This window comes from Zeus faber (genome assembly GCF_960531495.2).
Source record: "Zeus faber genome assembly, chromosome: 7".
Taxonomy (NCBI): Eukaryota; Metazoa; Chordata; class Actinopteri; order Zeiformes; family Zeidae; genus Zeus; species Zeus faber.
Genome location: NC_137203.1, coordinates 35,201,497 through 35,218,265, shown reverse-complemented (window position 1 = coordinate 35,218,265; position 16,769 = coordinate 35,201,497).

Genomic DNA, 16,769 nt, shown 5'->3' with positions numbered 1-16,769 from the left:
GAGTTTAACATTTTTCATCGCCAGACATCACTTAGTTTAGGCATTTCGGAGGTCTTTTCAACAACCGGGCCTAAACGGGATTCGGAATTACTTCACGAGTTAAACATTGTTCATCACCAAAACGTCGCTCAGTTTAGGCATACTGGATGTATTCTCTACACACGGGCCCAAACGTTACGTGGAATTACTACGCAATTTAAACACACAGCCGCTTCGAAGGGGGGTTTCCTAACCCGTTCCCTTAACTTACCTTACTACCGTTCTCATCAAACAATCCAATTTCTCCTCTCCACAATATTTAACAATTATTATTGTTAAATAATGGGGATGGGGATGGGGATGGTAGCTCAGGGGATGGGGATGGGGATGGTAGCTCAGGCGGTAGAGCTGGTGGTCTAGTGATCTAAAGGTTGCTGGTTCGATCCCAGGCTCCTCCTGCTAGCATGCTGTAGTGTCCTTGAGCAAGACACTTAACCCCTAATTGCTCCTGATGGCTGCGTCCGTCGGTGTTTGAACAATTGTAAGTCGCTTTGGATAAAAGCGTCTGCTAAATGACTAATTTTTTTTTTTTTTTTTTAATTATTCATGCATCATTCAACAATACATCCCCAAAACCACAAAGTTGTTCGTCCAGCCTTAAACAGTACAACACTTCCACCTAAAATATTCCTATCTAATCTATGCAGACTTCATGAAATGGCTCTGCTCACCTTTTAGCGGGTACCCATGGAAGTATCGCAACCGTTCAGGCTTTCGGAACTCCTCTGCAGTCTTGTAATGGGATCACGTCGGGGTCACCAATTTGTTGTGTTCAAAATTTCCAAATCCGGAATGATGGGATGAAACTGGAACTTTGAGCTACGGAGAGTTTATAGGACGGTTTGAGAATCTACCAAAAAATAAAAAACGTTTTACGTCGACGTGGTTAGTCCTAAGCTGCGTGTCTCATCTAGCATACATTTCACCCAGGAGTCTGCAGAAACTTTGTTTCCTCGTCACTTTGTTACAAACGACAGACCCCCCTTTGCGAGGCGGTCCCGCCTTTGTTATTTCCCATCTCCCGAGTATCTAGTTTCAGACTCCCCGCTGTGTGTGCGCCAGATTAACCGTTTCAGTGCCGGTTTCTAACTGGTTGCGTAGTTACACCCAGTGTCTTTAGACATGTTTTAATTTTGGCTCTGACTGATCAATAAAACTGTATTTCATAATTACCCACTATATGAATGATAGTAATGTACATGAATAAATTTATGTAATGTATACTGTAGTATACACACATATAGTTTTGCTATCGAGGATTAGTTCAATCTGTAATGTTATAGTTATAGTAGTATAGTTATATGTAGTACGTAATAGTTATAGTATATGTATATATATATTTTTTTTTTTTTTTCTCACAAAACCCAACAGGAAGTCGGCCATTTTTAATTTTCCTGACTTTTTAGTCATATTTATGTTTTGTACTTTAGCGAAACTCCTCCTTGGCGATTTATCGGATCGGCTTCAAACTTGACGAGTGTCTACAAGACACCTTCACAGCTTAACATTATCAAAATATATATATTTTTTGGCACACGGTGTGGGCGTGGCAACACGTTCAATTTCATGTTCCAAAAGATACTTGGAAATTCACGAAACTTTGTGCACTCGTCAGTCCCAGTGTGGCAATTGATATTCTATGGGTTCCGTGCTTGGGCATGGCAAAATGACCGGACACGCCCTGTTGAAAATTTCAAAACATCAAACCTATTCACTTTTTAACATGAAATTGGGTATATTAATGTAACATCACTAGACTCAAAAAAAATTATATTGCCGCCATGACCGACACCCAACCAACAGGAAGGTGGCCATATTGGATTTAATGTGCGCAAACTCCTAGGGGATTCATCAGATCGACTTCAAAGTTCGCAAGTGTCTACAAGACACTTTGGGGATTAAATTTATTAAAACATTGGGTTTTCGTCACACAATGTGGGCATGGCACTGTGTTGAATTGAAGTGGTGACCTGACTTTTGGGGCCTTAAGAAACTCGAAAAATCACAAAACTTTACACACTCAAGATCAAACCTATTCACTTTTTTAGTATCTCCTCCGAGATCTGCATAGAATTCCGGCAGGTTTTCCTCTTGTCTTTCTCCTCCGTCGGCGTATTGGTAAACACAGTGGCGGCAGGACAAAGAGATCTTAGTACGTACTCCGGTAAGTTGCGAAAAAGTCCGTATGAGGTGTCGAACAGACGTCCAGGAGTGCTTGTCGTTCATATTGTAATAGCGACAGTGCACTGCATGCAAAAATAAGAACAATACAAATAGTAATAAACACAAAACTAAGAGTTGAATGCAGAGCCGGTGTGTCCATACTACGGCGCACCCGGAAGTTAGTCCGGGTTAACTCATAAGTTAGCTAGCTTCCTCTGCTGAACCAATATTTTACTAAAATGACTTTTACAACTCTCTTTGCTCCAACTTCCATCCTTAACAAAGAATCCCAAATGCATCATTTGCTAACTTTCCCACTTTCATTGTCTTTCACATCAACTTCCATAATCATTTCAGCCTGTCAACTAACTTTACAGCTCTCTCGCCTTGTTATATTTTTTTCAAATAAATTTAAAGCCTTACAGTATCCTTTCCAGAAATCCTACCAGATATTTAGATTATAACGCTACTTTTAAACCAAGGACTCATGTGGGAAACTAGTTTGACATGTTGTGTACAACACACATACTATGCTTACTGTATCTCACATTTATACATTTGCTTGTTTTTAATCGCGATTTTCATCAGCCATGTAGCTAAACATACCCCGAGACACTGATAAAATGTCTCCGAACTCATCTCATCCATACGTGCTCCAGAGTGATCCATCGGCCAGGCGGTCACACGCCTCAAACACCATTTCAATCACCCAAGGATTCATTCATTCAACGCTTTTGCTAGGATGGGTCAAGAATAATCTATAATAATCATGTATTTAATAATGTCGATTTTATTATTGGATAACATAAAGCAAATAAACAGACAAAAACCACGATTCTCTTGATCAATGCAAAATTGGCTACTTCATAAGTAAGGCATACATTTTTAATGTACAACACATCTCTGAGTACTTAAAAAAGCCCTCTATATAATACATTTCTCTTTATTCTTCTTCATAATATTGTTCTTATACTGTAGCTAACCAATAATAAATGAAATACTTTTTACCATTAATGCAACTTCTGGTGCTCCTTCGTTTTGCTGATGGCCTTCTAGTCTGGATCATACGTTGTGAGGTTAAGCTTAATGCAGGCGTTGAGGCTTCCATCAGTTAAACTTAAGCGTAGGATGGTCTTAATGTTTCTCAGATGCGAGAAAGACTGCTCACATGCATTTGTAAAGCCAAACATGGTCAATACGGCATTACTCACACGCTGCATTGTGTGCTGTGTGACGGGACGCTCGTTCCAAGTTTTAAGAATCAGCTGGTCTTCAGTTTCAAGTTCAAGTTCAAGTTCAAGAGATTATTTGTCACATACATATTGAAGTTTTTTCGACTTCTGTCCACTTTTGTTCAGCTGATTGGTCCGACTCGAGGCAGGGAGTTTTCTTAATGTTTGTCTGTCTTACAGAGGGGATCGGCGCATGGGCTCGTAAGCAGTCCAGCAGTGGAACGCCATTCCTCCTGCTCCCAAGAGGATCATTATTATCCACAATTATTATAATGATCCTCAGTGATACATATAATTGTGGCCTGCGTGCCGCAAGTTGAAATGAACAGTAAAACTTTCGCCATGTCGGCGCACCACAGCCATCTCCTTCCCTAAGCCCTTACCTGTGGGCAGAGACTTCCACAAGTTGCGCCTGAGCAGAGACCCGGTAGGGGCAGGGCGCCGAGTAAATGGCGCCCCGGAGTCTTTATGTTGTCCGCAGCCGGTGCTTGACTACTTTGTCCGCCACATTTATATTTTGAATTTTATTTTCAAGTTGTAATTTCTCTTACCTGTTTTACTTTAAAATGACACAGAATAATAATTTATTACTTGTTAATTGTGATGAAAAATTTTAGCTCAAAATTGTATGCGAGCCATATACCGTCATCAAAAGAGTCGTAATTGGCTCGCGAGCCATAGGTTCCCGACCCCTGCTCTAGATTGATTCAATCTTTAAGCTTACTCAGATCTTCCCTGATCGGAACAATATCTCAGTGAGTCGTCACCTTCACTTTTCGGGAATCTTGTGTTGCCTTTGCTGGACCTGTCCAGACGACTCCTTGTTGGATATCTTACGGCCGGTCTCTGACTGCCGCTGGGCACACAACCTGGACATGAAGAGAGTCTCATCATCGTCGCCAGATTGTTGGATAAATTATCCTAGGTGGTCGGTGAGGTTAATCTGCCCGCTACAGGAAAACAAAACTGAGAGTATTAAAGATATTTATTCTGCAAAATAAAGAGAAAGATACCGTCATGCTTCAAAGCAGTGTTCTGATCAGTCTACCCCTATTACTGACGAAGAGGGCTTTATACCAAAGAGAGGTTGTGTGTCAGGTGTCATTTACAACTCTGATCCTCAGTCATATCCCTGGGTGTTCCCCCAAACAGTGATTTAACAGTCAAACTTCGGTCACAGACACAATCCTACTGTACCATAAAACAAACACACAACGCTCTTTTAAGTCCCTCTTGTCCTTATCCTTATCTCCACACAAGGTTAAGTGAAGGATGGAATGTGGTCTGGTTTTTCCAATACTACAACTGAAATGTTTTAGACAGTTTTTACACACAGACACACACAGACAATTTTTTTGTCTCTTTATATTAACTCTGAGTGACTCATAAAAACCCATAGACAATGAGTTTTATAACTAAGTAACATACAAAAGGCTGTTGTCCTGTATAAAACATGTAAAACCTCATTCAAATAGTTGATCATGTGCATTTTTCTCTCACAGCCTACATACGTGCAACTGCGGCTCTAGCGCATGCCACTGTGATTGCACTGACGTTTCACCTTCTGGACTTGATAGACCTGCTGGCTAATTTAAGGGTCTTATTGGCCCGACTTAATGGCCTTGTTGGCCGACTTGAAGGACCTGCTGGATGCGTTGCCAAGCCCGCTTTGCGCACTCAAAGTTGTACTGCCACTGCGGTCCAGGCCTTTTGCCTGTTCCTCCAAGCCTGGCTGTCTGTTTGGGCCCACGAGTTCTGTGGAGCCTCAGCCTTCCGAGGGGTCTGAGGGTTCCGTGGGCCCTGGGTGTTCTGACATCATTGCTCTCAGCAATGCCTTGAGGTGAGGCCAATCTTTTTACTCTTAAGCCCTCACCACATGTAGCTGTACTTGGCTATACAGCGAGCTAAACACTCTTGCAATAAGTACCCAGAGACAGGAGCGCACTTTTGGTATCGTTAATGAAAGCGGTGTAAAACTGTGGAACAGTAGAGAAATATGCAGATAAACGATCAATCTCTATGCAGATGTAGATAACGTGTTAATACGTTGTCATAGCTCCCACATTGTATACATACAACAATAACATGAATTATCTCACAAATTGTGCTTTCTCAAGGGCAGTGAAGAGGCTGATGGAAGAGATGTTAATCCGGGTCTGGGACATGATCAGATTGGCTGAGTGTGCCTTGATCTGTTTATGCCTGTTCTGATTTTACTATTATATTATTATACTATCATCCAAATGTTATGATGTTGCAATACTGACTGCGCGGGGGGCGCACCGGGAGGCAGAACAACCGTGTTTTGGTTGCATCTAAATTTTTTAGTATGGCTTTTAAGTTGGTTTTTAACTGTATTTCTGTGTTTGTATTGGAACTGATTTTTTTAATCTGGCTTTTAAATCAGTTTTGAAACTGTATTTCTGTATCAGGATTGGGTCTGAATTTTTGGGACACATCATCAGTAGTGGACCCCAGGACCATGGGGTGTTTGACCATTATCACTAGACACCCTCGCCTGAGGAAGGCCCTCCCGTGGTTGATCAAGCCTCGGAGTGTGTCCCATAGCCAATTGGAGTTCAATTTGGGTTATGCTCGATTGTGGGTAGGCAAAGAGTTTTGCTAAGCATTAATTTAGAATGATTTATGTTAAGAGTTTTGCTAAACATTAATTTTGAATGACCAATTTACTAATGCTTCATGCAATTATGCCATGTCAAGGTTGGTATGGTAAATTATAAAAAAAAAATAAAAGGTTACGTTTAATAGGTAAGTATTTAGAGGTGTCTTGTGTTCCTACTTTGTGTCAGGGTCTTCTGTAGGTTCAGAATGAAGTTAGCTCCTCGGCACATCTGAATTTATGGGGCATAGCTCCACCCATTTTTTGGAATAAACTCCTTTTATTTTCTTTGTTTTCTTCCAATAAAAATCCTAATTGGTTTTAACCAATTGGGGATGGGGGGATGGGTTTTAACCAACTTCATCTTTCATTTTCATAAACGTCCTTTACTTACTCAACTTACTACGCCGGATCGAGCTGTACACTCTACCTTCATCCACTCCCTCATTTTCATGAGGGAAAGGAGGATAGATGAGAGAAGATAGAAGATAACGTATTGTCAGACGATTTAAAATGCTGAAAAGGCGGTTAGGTTAAAAGCTTGTATGTGCGCCCCACACTGTGTTGGTGTGGGGCGTGGTTGTGTGTTTGGGCGCCGCGCCCCTGCATCGATCTGGTCGCGATTCGCCTATCTCTCCCAGTGCCAAAACTTATATTCACAAATACACCACACAATAGGCCTAGGGCTTGCGGGATGGGTGGGGTGCAAGCTATATAGGTGGGGATGCAGCGGGCAGCTGCCATCTTGCCTGTCACGCTCCTGCCCCAGCGTGCTTCTCGTCCGTTACGAAATGTTAATCCGACTCATATTGGCTTAGAATGCATACACTCGCACACGAATCCTACTCCAAGCAACACTCCACCAGACCAGGGTCTGCGGGGCAGGAGGGGTGTGAGTGATTCAGGGTCGACTTGCCTGAAGGACTTGCATCCCCAACCCCGCAATTTTGACTGCAATAGGCAACAGTACACATTTAGCACTGGGGTTTTCCGGGATGGACAGACAGGCGGTCCTATCACACACACACACACATGCACACACCACCACACCTTCTTTGAATGCACCCCAGCAGCCTTCTGGTTGCATTACTCTCCTTTTCTCCCTCATTTACTGCCATAACTATGACAGGAAGAGGCCAGGTGACCATTTGTCATTCCAGTTTTCCTGGACCTAATCAACTGTTTTTCATTACATGTTGTCGTCCAATGTTAATTTTTTTGTGTAAATGTTTTCAGGTTCTATGTTTAATTGTCTCACCGGCCATGATTCTCTCCCTCTTGGGGTAGTGATCAGTTGTTTATAGACCCAAACATGATAAATAGTTTTCCAAAGAGGGGGGTTGGTGGTGGTTCTCTTTGACCAAAAACTGTGCTCTTGTCATCCTACAGGTCATCCACTGGACAGAATTATTGCAGCAGTTCTTGATGATTTAAGAATTAATAAAGTGTTGCATTGCAGGTGGAGAACTTGAGCTACACTTGCGGACTAACTCTGTCCTAGATGCAATGGCATGCAAATACTCTTTGTTGTATGCCCAGCATGCTGACAGGATGGGTTGAAAATAAATAAATAAAAAATAAAATCTCCACGAATTACTCTGTGTGGCAGGATCAGACAAAAGGTCAAACATGTATTTGTCGAGTTAAAAAACGCATTTTCAGCCCATTTAAACGTCGAAAAGGCGGATCGGTTAAACGCTACAGTCATTACTCTGTGTGACAGTGTCAGGCAGTTTAAATACTATGATGAACTAGTATGTGCTGCTAAAGTGTTGTTTGTCAAACAGTTGTAGGTCCTTCTAACATTTATTTTTCGAGTAATGATTATTTTTATCAACGTCTGCACATGTGGGAAAAAACGCATTTTCAGCCGATTTAAACGCCGAAAAGGCGGATCGGTTAAACGCTACAGTCATTACTCTGTGCGACAGTGTCAGACAGTTTAAATACTATGATGAACTAGTATGTGCTGCTAAAGTGTTGTCTGTCAACGAGTTTTAGGCTCATATAAAATGTATTTTTCGAGTTATGAGTATTTTCAGAATTTTGGACGGTTTGCTGCCTTGCTGAATTAGAGAAACACCGAACCAATGTCTCTTTATAGGTGAATGATTCAGAATGCTGCAGTACACCATATAATTTTAATTAATATGAGGAACAATTATGTGCTTAAGTCTTTCTCAAAGACAGTTTAAATACAATGATAAACTAGTATGTGCTGCTAAAGTGTTGTTTGTCAACCAGTTTTAGGCCCATATAAAATGTATTTCTCGAGTTATGATCATTTTCATCAAAGTCTACACATGTGGGAAAAAACGCATTTTCAGCCGATTTAAACGTCGATTTGGCGGAACGGTTAAACGCTTCAGTCATTACTCTATGTGACAGTGTCAGACAGTTTAAATACAATGATAAACTAGTATGTGCTGCTAAAGTGTTGTTTGTCAACCAGTTTTAGGCCCATATAAAATGTATTTTTCGAGTTATGATCATTTTCAGAACTTTGGATCGTTTGCTGTCTAGCTGAATTAGAGAAACACCGAACCATTGTCTGTTTGTAGGCGCATGATTTAGAATGCTGCAGTACACCATATAACTTTAATGAATATGAGGAACTATTATGTGCTTCTTATGTCTTTCTCAAAGACAGTTTAAATACAATGATAAACTAGTATGTGCTGCTAAAGTCTTGTTTGTCAACCAGTTTTAGGCCCATATAAAATGTATTTTTCGAGTTCTGATAATTTTCATCAAAGTCTACACATGTGGGAAAAAACGCATTTTCAGTCGATTTAAACGTCGAAAAGGCGAATCGGTCAAACGCTTAAGTCATTACTCCATGTGACAGTGTCAGACAGTTTAAATACAATGATGAACTAGTATGTGCTGCTAAAGTGTTGTTTGTCAACCAGTTTTAGGCCAATATAAAATGTATTTTTCGAGTTATGATCATTTTCAGAAATTTGGACGATTTGCTGTCTAGCTGAATTTGAGAAACACTGAACCATTGCCTCTTTGTAGGTGCATGATTTAGAATGCTGCAGTACACCATATAACTTTAATTAATATGAGGAACAATTATGTGCTTCTTATGTCTTTCGCAAAGACAGTTTAAATACAATGATAAACTAGTATGTGCTGCTAAAGTGTTGTTTGTCAACCAGTTTTAGGCCCATATAAAATGTATTTTTCGAGTTATGATAATTTTCATCAAAGTCTACACATGTGGGAAAAAACGCATTTTCAGCCGATTTAAACGTCGAAAAGGCGGATCGGTTAAACGCTTCAGCCATTACTCTGTGACAGTGTCAGACAGTTTAAATACAATGATAAACTAGTATGTGCTACTAAAGTCTTGTTTGTCAACCAGTTTTAGGCCCATATAAAATGTATTTTTCGAGTTCTGATAATTTTCATCAAAGTCTACACGTGGGAAAAAACGCATTTTCAGCCGATTTTAACGTCGATTTGGCGGAACGGTTAAGCGCTTCAGTCATTACTCTATGTGACAGTGTCAGACAGTTTAAATACAATGATAAACTAGTATGTGCTGCTAAAGTCTTGTTTGTCAACCAGTTTTAGGCCCATATAAAATGTATTTTTCGAGTTCTGATAATTTTCATCAAAGTCTACACATGTGGGGAAAAAAGCATTTTCAGTCGATTGAAACGTCGAAAAGGCGAATCGGTTAAACGCTTCAGTCATTACTCCATGTGACAGTGTCATACAGTTTAAATACAATGATGAACTAGTATGTGCTGCTAAAGTGTTGTTTGACAACCAGTTTTAGGTCCATATAAAATGTATTTTTCGAGTTCTGATAATTTTCATCAAAGTCTACACATGTGGGAAAAAATGCATTTTAAGCCGATTTTAACGTCGATTTGGTGGAACGGTTAAACGCTTCAGTCATTACTCTATGTGACAGTGTCAGACAGTTTAAATACAATGATCAACTAGTATGTGCTGCTAAAGTGTTGTTTGTCAAACAGTTTTAGGCCCATATAAAATGTATTTTTCGAGTTCTGATAATTTTCATCAAAGTCTACACGTGGGAAAAAACGCATTTTCAGCCGATTTTAACGTCGATTTGGCGGAACGGTTAAACGCTTCAGTCATTACTCTATGTGACAGTGTCAGACAGTTTAAATACAATGATAAACTAGTATGTGCTGCTAAAGTGTTGTTTGTCAAACAGTTTTAGGTCCATATAAAATGTATTTTTCGAGTTATGATCATTTTCAGAACTTTGGACGATTTGCTGTCTAGCTGAATTAGAGAAACACCGAACAATTGTCTCTTTGTAGGTGCATGATTTTGAATGCTGCAGTACACCATATAACTTTAATTAATATGAGGAACAATTATGTGCTTCTTAAGTCTTTCTCAAAGACAGTTTAAATACAATGATAAACTAGTATGTGCAGCTAAAGTCTTGTTTGTCAACCAGTTTTAGGCCCATATAAAGTGTATTTTTTGAGTTATGATAATTTTCACTAATGTCTACACGTGGGAAAAAACGCATTTTCAGTCGATTTAAACGTCGATTTGGCGGAACGGTTAAACGCTTCAGTCATTACTCTATGTGACAGTGTCAGTCAGTTTAAATACAATGATGAACTAGTATGTGCTGCTAAAGTCTTGTTTGTCAACCAGTTTTAGGCCCATATAAAATGTATTTTTCGAGTTCAGATAATTTTCATCAAAGTCTACACGTGGGAAAAAACGCATTTTCAGTCGATTTAAACGTCGATTTGGCGGAATGGTTAAACACTTCAGTCATTACTCTATGTGACAGTGTCAGACAGTTTAAATACAATGATAAACTAGTATGTGCTGCTAAAGTCTTGTTTGTCAACCAGTTTTAGGCCCAAATAAAATGTATTTTTCGAGTTATGATCATTTTCCGAACTTTGGACCGTTTGCTGTCTAGCTGAATTAGAGAAACACCGAACCATTGTCTCTTTGTAGGCGCATGATTCAGAATACTGCAGTACAGCATAGAAATTTAATTAATATGATGAACTATTATGTGCTTCTTAAGTGTTTCTCACAGAGTTCTAGGCCCATCTAACATGTATTTGTGGAGTTATGATCATTTTCAGAACTTTGGACGATTTGCTGTCGAGCTGAATTAGAGAAACACCGAACCATTGTCTCTTTGTAGGTGAATGATTCAGAATGCTGCAGTACACCATATAACTTTAATTGATATGAGGAACAATTATTTTGCTTCTTAAGTCTTTCTCAAAGACAGTTTAAATACAATGATGAACTAGTATGTGCTGCTTATGTCTTGTTTGTCAACCAGTTTTAGGCCCATATAAAATGTATTTTTCGAGTTCTGATAATTTTCATCAAAGTCTACACATGTGGGAAAAAATGCATTTTCAGCCGATTTTAACGTCGATTTGGTGGAACGGTTAAACGCTTCAGTCATTACTCTATGTGACAGTGTCAGACAGTTTAAATACAATGATACACTAGTATGTGCTGCTAAAGTGTTGTTTGTCAGCCAGTTTTAGGACATTATAAAATGTATTTTTCGAGTTATGATCATTTTCAGAACCTTGGACGATTTGCTGTCTAGCTGAATTAGAGAAACACCGAACAATTGTTTCTTTGTAGGTGCATGATTCAGTATACTGCAGTACAGCATAGAAATTTAATTAATATGATGAACTATTATGTGCTTCTTAAGTGTTTCTCACAGAGTTCTAGGCCCATCTAACATGTATTTGTGGAGTTATGATCATTTTCAGAACTTTGGACGATTTGCTGTCGAGCTGAATTAGAGAAACACCGAACCATTGTCTCTTTGTAGGTGAATGATTCAGAATGCTGCAGTACACCATATAACTTTAATTAATATGAGGAACAATTATTTTGCTTCTTAAGTCTTTCTCAAAGACAGTTTAAATACAATGATAAACTAGTATGTGCAGCTAAAGTCTTGTTTGTCAACCAGTTTTAGGCCCAGATAAAATGTATTTTTCAAGTTCTGATAATTTTCATCAATGTCTACACGTGGGAAAAAACGCATTTTCAGTCGATTTAAACGTCGATTTGGCGGAACGGTTAAACGCTTCAGTCATTACTCTATGTGACAGTGTCAGTCAGTTTAAATACAATGATAAACTAGTATGTGCTGCTAAAGTCTTGTTTGTCAACCAGTTTTAGGCCCAAATAAAATGTATTTTTCGAGTTCTGATAATTTTCATCAAAGTCTACACGTGAGAAAAAACGCATTTTCAGCCGATTTAAACGTCGAAAAGGCGAATCGGTTGAACGCTTCAGTCATTACTCTATGTGACAGTGTCAGAAAGTGTAAATACAATGATAAACTAGTATGTGCTGCTAATGTGTTGTTTGCCAACCAGTTTTAGGCCCATATAAAATGTATTTTTCGAGTTATGATCATTTTCCGAACTTTGGACCGTTTGCTGTCTAGCTGAATTAGAGAAACACCGAACCATTGTCTCTTTGTAGGCGCATGATTTAGAATGCTGCAGTACACCATATAACTTTAATGAATATGAGGAACTATTATGTGCTTCTTAAGTCTTTCTCAAAGACAGTTTAAATACAATGATAAACTAGTATGTGCTGCTAAAGTCTTGTTTGTCAACCAGTTTTAGGCCCATATAAAATGTGTTTTTCGAGTTCTGATCATTTTCATCAAAGTCTACACATGTGGGAAAAAACGCATTTTCAGTCGATTTAAACGTCGAAAATGCGAATCGGTTAAACGCTTCAGTCATTACTCCATGTGACAGTGTCAGACAGTTTAAATACAATGATGAACTAGTATGTGCTGCTAAAGTGTTGTTTGCCAACCAGTTTTAGGCCCATATAAAATGTATTTTTCGAGTTATGATCATTTTCCGAACTTTGGACCGTTTGCTGTCGAGCTGAATTAGAGAAACACCGAACCATTGTCTCTTTGTAGGTGAATGATTCAGAATGCTGCAGTACACCATATAACTTTAATTAATATGAGGAACAATTATTTTGCTTCTTAAGTCTTTCTCAAAGACAGTTTAAATACAATGATAAACTAGTATGTGCAGCTAAAGTCTTGTTTGTCAACCAGTTTTAGGCCCATATAAAATGTATTTTTCGAGTTCTGATAATTTTCATCAATGTCTACACGTGGGAAAAAACGCATTTTCAGTCGATTTAAACGTCGATTTGGCGGAACGGTTAAACGCTTCAGTCATTACTCTATGTGACAGTGTCAGTCAGTTTAAATACAATGATAAACTAGTATGTGCTGCTAAAGTCTTGTTTGTCAACCAGTTTTAGGCCCAAATAAAATGTATTTTTCGAGTTCTGATAATTTTCATCAAAGTCTACACGTGAGAAAAAACGCATTTTCAGCCGATTTAAACGTCGAAAAGGCGAATCGGTTAAACGCTTCAGTCATTACTCTATGTGACAGTGTCAGAAAGTGTAAATACAATGATAAACTAGTATGTGCTGCTAATGTGTTGTTTGCCAACCAGTTTTAGGCCCATATAAAATGTATTTTTCGAGTTATGATCATTTTCCGAACTTTGGACCGTTTGCTGTCTAGCTGAATTAGAGAAACACCGAACCATTGTCTCTTTGTAGGCGCATGATTTAGAATGCTGCAGTACACCATATAACTTTAATGAATATGAGGAACTACTATGTGCTTCTTAAGTCTTTCTCAAAGACAGTTTAAATACAATGATAAACTAGTATGTGCTGCTAAAGTCTTGTTTGTCAACCAGTTTTAGGCCCATATAAAATGTATTTTTCGAGTTCTGATCATTTTCATCAAAGTCTACACGTGGGAAAAAACGCATTTTCAGTCGATTTTAACGTCGAAAAGGCGAATCGGTTAAACGCTTCAGTCATTACTCCATGTGACAGTGTCAGACAGTTTAAATACAATGATGAACTAGTATGTGCTGCTAAAGTGTTGTTTGTCAACCAGTTTTAGGCCCATATAAAATGTATTTTTCGAGTTCTGATCATTTTCAGAACTTTGGACGATTTGCTGTCTAGCTGAATTAGAGAAACACCGAACCATTGTCTCTTTGTAGGTGAATGATTCAGAATGCTGCAGTACACCATATAACTTTAATTAATATGAGGAACAATTATTTTGCTTCTTAAGTCTTTCTCAAAGACAGTTTAAATACAATGATGAACTAGTATGTGCTGCTTATGTCTTGTCTGTCAACCAGTTTTAGGCCCATATAAAATGTATTTTTCGAGTTATGATAATTTTCATCAAAGTCTACACGTGGGAAAAAACGCATTTTCGGCCGATTTTAACGTCGATTTGGCGGAACGGTTAAACGCTTCAGTCATTACTCTATGTGACAGTGTCAGACAGTTTAAATACAATGATAAACTAGTATGTGCTGCTAAAGTGTTCTTTGTCAAACAGTTTTAGGCCCATATAAAATGTATTTTTCGAGTTATGATCATTTTCAGAACTTTGGACGATTTGCTGTGTGTTGTTTGTCAACCAGTTTTAGGCCCATATAAAATGTATTTTTCGAGTTATGATCATTTTCAGAACTTTGGACGATTTGCTGTCTACCTGAATTAGAGAAACACCGAACAATTGTCTCTTTGTAGGTGCATGATTCAGTATACTGCAATACAGCATAGAACTTTAATTAATATGATGAACTATTATGTGCTTCTTAAGTGTTTCTCACAGAGTTCTAGGCCCATCTAACATGTATTTGTGGAGTTATGATCATTTTCAGAACTTTGGACGATTTGCTGTCGAGCTGAATTAGAGAAACACCGAACCATTGTCTCTTTGTAGGTGAATGATTCAGAATGCTGCAGTACACCATATAACTTTAATTAATATGAGGAACAATTATTTTGCTTCTTAAGTCTTTCTCAAAGACAGTTTAAATACAATGATAAACTAGTATGTGCTGCTAAAGTGTTGTTTGTCAACCAGTTTTAGGCCCATATAAAATGTATTTCTCGAGTTCTGATAATTTTCATCAAAGTCTACACATGTGGGAAAAAATGCATTTTCAGCCGATTTTAACGTCGATTTGGTGGAACGGTTAAACGCTTCAGTCATTACTCTATGTGACAGTGTCAGACAGTTTAAATACAATGGTCGATTGTATTTGCTGCTAAAGTGTTGTTTGTCAAACAGTTTTAGGCCCATATAAAATGTATTTTTCGAGTTCTGATAATTTTCATCAAAGTCTACACGTGGGAAAAAACGCATTTTCAGCCGATTTTAACGTCGATTTGGCGGAACGGTTAAACGCTTCAGTCATTACTCTATGTGACAGTGTCAGACAGTTTTAATACAATGATAAACTAGTATGTGCTGCTAAAGTGTTGTTTGTCAAACAGTTTTAGGCCCATATAAAATGTATTTTTCGAGTTATGATCATTTTCAGAACTTTGGACGATTTGCTGTCTAGCTGAATTAGAGAAACACCGAACAATTGTCTCTTTGTAGGTGCATGATTTTGAATGCTGCAGTACACCATATAACTTTAATTAATATGAGGAACAATTATGTGCTTCTTAAGTCTTTCTCAAAGACAGTTTAAATACAATGATAAACTAGTATGTGCTGCTAAAGTCTTGTTTGTCAACCAGTTTTAGGCCCATATAAAATGTATTTTTCGAGTTCTGATAATTTTCATCAATGTCTACACGTGGGAAAAAACGCATTTTCAGTCGATTTAAACGTCGATTTGGCGGAACGGTTAAACGCTTCAGTCATTACTCTATGTGACAGTGTCAGTCAGTTTAAATACAATGATGAACTAGTATGTGCTGCTAACGTCTTGTTTGTCAACCAGTTTTAGGCCCATATAAAATGTATTTTTCGAGTTCAGATAATTTTCATCAAAGTCTACACATGTGGGAAAAAACGCATTTTCAGTCGATTTAAACGTCGATTTGGCGGAACAGTTAAACACTTCAGTCATTACTCTATGTGACAGTGTCAGACAGTTTAAATACAATGATAAACTAGTATGTGCTGCTAAAGTCTTGTTTGTCAACCAGTTATTGGCCCATATAAAATGTATTTTTCGAGTTCTGATAACTTTCATCAAAGTCTACACGTGAGAAAAAACGCATTTTCAGCCGATTTAAACGTCGAAAAGGCGAATCGGTTGAACGCTTCAGTCATTACTCTATGTGACAGTGTCAGAAAGTGTAAATACAATGATAAACTAGTATGTGCTGCTAATGTGTTGTTTGTCAACCAGTTTTAGGCCCATATAAAATGTATTTTTCGAGTTATGATCATTTTCCGAACTTTGGACCGTTTGCTGTCTAGCTGAATTAGAGAAACACCGAACCATTGTCTCTTTGTAGGCGCATGATTTAGAATGCTGCAGTACACCATATAACTTTAATGAATATGAGGAACTATTATGTGCTTCTTAAGTCTTTCTCAAAGACAGTTTAAATACAATGATAAACTAGTATGTGCTGCTAAAGTCTTGTTTGTCAACCAGTTTTAGGCCCATATAAAATGTGTTTTTCGAGTTCTGATAATTTTCATCAATGTCTACACGTGGGAAAAAACGCATTTTCAGTCGATTTAAACGTCGATTTGGCGGAACGGTTAAACGCTTCAGTCATTACTCTATGTGACAGTGTCAGTCAGTTTAAATACAATGATGAACTAGTATGTGCTGCTAACGTCTTGTTTGTCAACCAGTTTTAGGCCCATATAA